This window comes from Myotis davidii, unplaced genomic scaffold (assembly GCF_000327345.1).
Source record: "Myotis davidii unplaced genomic scaffold, ASM32734v1 scaffold172, whole genome shotgun sequence".
NCBI lineage: Eukaryota > Metazoa > Chordata > Mammalia > Chiroptera > Vespertilionidae > Myotis > Myotis davidii.
Window position 1 is genome coordinate 3,483,566 of NW_006284343.1, and position 4,234 is coordinate 3,487,799.

At 56.1% G+C, this 4,234-nt stretch overlaps 1 long non-coding RNA gene across 1 annotated transcript; it reads right to left on the reverse strand.

Annotated features, from left to right (window-relative positions):
* Positions 1–1,235: 1,235 nt before the first annotated feature.
* On the reverse strand, positions 1,236–4,032 carry LOC107184725. The gene is made up of 2 exons (XR_001515621.1): positions 2,313–4,032; positions 1,236–2,242 (listed from the first exon to the last, which is right to left on the reverse strand). It is a non-coding gene; the product is annotated as an uncharacterized LOC107184725 (long non-coding RNA).
* Positions 4,033–4,234: the final 202 nt, after the last annotated feature.

The window sequence follows — 4,234 nt, forward strand, 5'->3', positions numbered from 1 at the left end:
TCCACAGTGGCTGTGCCCATGGCTCCTCCCTCCTTCCTGCAAGCCCCCAGGCCTGCGACATATGTGTTTCCCTGGCTATCTGGCAGACCAGGCCGCAGGCCGGAGACACGGTGCTGGAGGCAGGGACTCTGCAGAACAGAATGGAGTCAGCACAGAGCACATTTTAAAAAATCAATCATTGGGGAAAAAATAAAAATAAAATAAAATGAAAAAATCAATCTTCGGGAGGACAATCCATCACCGGGGCAGCCGCCCAGCAGAGCAAGGGGGTGGGCGCCAAGGCCACCCTGGGCCAACTGTATCCAGTGCCCAAGGGCACAGCAGGGCTGGCACACCCTCGCCACCATGAGGAAGGGGCCGTGTGCTTGGTGCTTGTCTGTTTGCTGTTGGAGCTCCTCACACGTGGGTGTGGAGCGGATCTCCCCAGTGCGGCTGGAGTCTGCCCAGGACCAGCCCTCCCAGCCCCTCCCAGGGCAGGGAAATAGGCTGGGGGGCCATCTGTGGAGAACCCAGGTGACCCAGGAGCAAAGAAAGGGACCACATAGGAGACCCCTGCTGCCCCCAATAGGGGATGTCCCACTGATGGGCAGAGACAGAGGCAGGTCCCCAAGACGTATCCCTGGGAGGAGAGAGGCAGGGGCAGCAGGGCCCCCAGCCCAGCTAACCATAGACACCAAGTCACTGAGGCAGCTGAGCTCGCGGCACCGCGGCTCTCCGGGATTCCCCTCCTGCCGGCTCCGCAGGCACCGTTGGGTGTGTGCAGGGATTCCTCAAGTACTGGAACAGGTTCCATCCTGTCCTCCTGAGCCGCCAGGGACCTGGGCACCTGGGGGGCAGAGGGAAGCAGTGTTCCTGCTGGGGCTGCAGATGCTCGCGGCCGGTGACTCAGGGCGGCCGTGACGAACCCCAGGCCCTGAGCCAGCACCACTTCCGACCCCAACCCGGCCTCATCGTGAAAAGTCTGGCCGCCTGGTTGGGAGAGACACCAACACAGCCCCTCCAACAGACTGTCTCTTACTCAAAACGCAACCCTCTTCCCTCCTGTGTCAGCCCGGGCAGAATCAGCTGGCAGAGACCAGCCTGAGCGAGGCCCCTCATTCAGGGCCAGCAGTTTCTGCGAAGGGCCAGACAGCAAAGCTATTCAACCTCCTGCCTGTGGGCTCCATCACAGCTACTGCACTCTGCCCTGTAGCATGAAAGCAGAAAGGCAATAGTCAACAAGTGGACGTGGCTGGGTTCTAATAAAACTTTATTTATAAAACAATCGGTGGGCCAGGTTTTGAGTGTAGTTTGCTGGCCCTGCCAGGGCAGATCTGAGCATCCCTGAGAATTGGCCATCCTCGCTAAACTCCCGCAGACCTGCCGTAGCCATCCAGGTTCCTGGCTGTCCACCGCCGCAGAGAGGAGGAAAGTTTCTGGGGGGGAAGAAGCAGATATTTGCTTGAAAGGAGCACCCGCACCCCACCCGGCAAGTCACTCCACCTCTGGCCAGTGTATTTAAACCGGAACAGATACCTCCCCAGTGAGCACATGTTTGCAGCCAGCGGGTATGTGAGTCTAGAGAACAGTCTGGAAGCCTGGGGAGGGGCCAAGAGCAGAGGTGTTTTTATTCTTACTCACATCACCTGGGGCTAAAGAATGGGCGACAGTGGGAAACACCTCAAGGTTCAAGTCTCAGAGCCGCTGCCACTTACTAACCGAAGGACCTTGAGCAAGTTCCATAACCTCTCGAGCTTCAGTTTCCTTGTTTTACGAAATGGAGATAAAAATAGTACTTAGTTCCTGGAGCCCGAAGGTTTCGACCAGATAACCTATGGAAAGCATTTAACGCAAGACCTGATAGATGTGGGCAAGACCAGGCCTGTGATGGGGCTGTTGGCTTACTCACCCGGCACCTTCCCTGTGTCAGACCCATGCTAGGAACTGCTGAGTTAAACCGTAGGATACTCATAGGAACCCTAGGAGGTGCCCCATGTTACGGGGGGGAAACCGAGGCTCAGAGAAGCCACCACATGCCCCAGGACACACCGATTTGCTTTTGTCAAAAGGGGCGAGAAGAGTAAATTGACAAGAGGCACAAGAAGGGCAGAATGGGAGTGGGCGAGGAGGCTTGGGAAACTCCACAGACAGATGACAGGGCAGGGAGGCAGCCCGTTGGAATGACTGTTTGCCCTTTCTGGAGAGGAAGAGTTCAGCTACCTGACCCACCATGAGCTCAGCCAGGGGCCCGTCTCTTGTACACCTGCCAGTCTCTACCGGAAAACTGACTGTTAGGGGCACAAAGATTCTTTGGAGATTGGTCTCTTGTACACCTGCCAGTCTCTACTGGGAAAACGGACTGTTAGGGGCACAAAGATTCTTTGGAGATTGTGGGTGGACACCCCAGGCCCCCACTGAGAGGTTGAGTCCATCCCTCCACATCCTAGTATCTGGCTGCTTTGTGACTCTTTGGCCAACGGAATATGGCCAAAGTGAGGCCAACCCTTACCTGCACCCAGCCCTTGAGGGACTGGCTATTTCTACTGACCGTTGGAGTCAAAAGCTGCCCCTTAAGAACCTGGGGCCATACTGCTGGAGAGAGAGAGGCCACGTGGAAGAGCCCTGAGCTGCCCGCTGGGACACCCAACCCAGTCGGGCCTTCAGATGACCACAGACCCAGCTGCTCCCCGATTGCAAATGTATAGAGACCCCGCCCCGTTCGCTGAGGAAGAACTGGTCAGCTGAGCCCTGTCAACCTACACAACCACGACAGATAAAAATGAATCACCAGGTTAAGCACTGAATTCGGGGTCCTTTGTTTACACAGCCCTCCGTGACACGAATCCTCTGGAAGATTCATCTCTTCCCCAGTCTTATTCACTGGCTACTCTGGGGCAACAAGGACCCGCAAGCTCCAAAGTGCACAGTCCCTCATTGATGACTCGACCGCCTGGTCTCCTGGGTAACCATCCTTGGTTGCAGAGCAGAGTTGCCGGACCTGCTGCTCCTTCTGGGGTTGGTAGGAAACCCTTAAATGAAAATCAACATCTGCCAAGCAGCCAGATGCTCCTGGCCCTCTGAGCAACTCAGAGAGACAGGCGAGGCCTTTTATTTGACCAGCATTAAGCAGCTTAGCAAGCACTCCAACATATTGAGCCTCCTGTCACCCGTGACAACCATAAAAGGCAGCGGGGCAGGCCTGGTTCCTCCTGTTACAGAACAGGAAGCTGACCGAGACCACACCAACAGGCGTGGCCGAGCCAGGGCTGGAAGCCAGGGCACCTGGCGACCCGTCTACAGGCCTCCTTCACGCTCACACCATCCCTATTGTCCCCAGATCATCCTAGACAGCAGCCTGGGCCCTGATCGGGCCCATTTTCCCAGGTTGAAGGGACAGATCGTTGGAGACAAGAAAGCATCCATAGGTGCCAAGTACGTGCTGTCGTTACGGGCCCTGAAGTCACCTTCCTGGGCTCAGGTGTGGCTCTGCCCCAAGCTCGAGTAACTTGGCTGTTACTTGCCTTGCTGAGCCTCAGTGGCCGCATCTGTAAAGGGAGATGGGCTGCTGCTGAGAGCTGTCATGCCTCTGGGGGGAAGGGAGGGCCTTGGAGGCTGTCCTGAATGGCAGAGCACCGTGGAGGTGACCCTCAGTGATTCTGCATGCCTCGCTCTGCAGGAAGTGGTCTGACCTCCCCCAGGCTGCCATGCTGTGAGGAAGCCCAACTAGCCCCGTGGGGAGGCCACACTGAGAGGTCCTGAGACCACAGGAAGAGAGGACGATGTTTGCCTAGTCCCAGCTGCCTCAGCCCCGGACTGTCCCAGCACCATCCACGGTCTGATTGCCGCGGTATGACAGATTGGAAGCCAGAACCAGCCAGCCAAGCCCTCCCCAAATTCCTCACTCAAAGAAACCGGCGATTGCTGTTTGAGGTCACTGAGTTTTGGGCTCATTTATTGTACAGCAATAGGTCACTGGAACAGAGTTGGCTGTGAGGTTTGGTGGGTTAAATGGTGTTTCTCTTCCCCTCCCCCTAAGAAAAGGTTCGCTCACCTGGAATCCCAGAATGCGACCTCATTTTACAGGGTTTCTGCAGATGTCATTAAGGTAAGGGTTTTGAGAGGATTAAGGTGGGCCCTACATCCAATGACAAGTGTCCTTATAAGAGACAGAGAAGAAGACACAGGTACAGAGAAAAGTGCCAAGCCCAGTGGAAGGCAGAGATGGAGTGATAGGAGGCCACAAGCCCAGGAATGC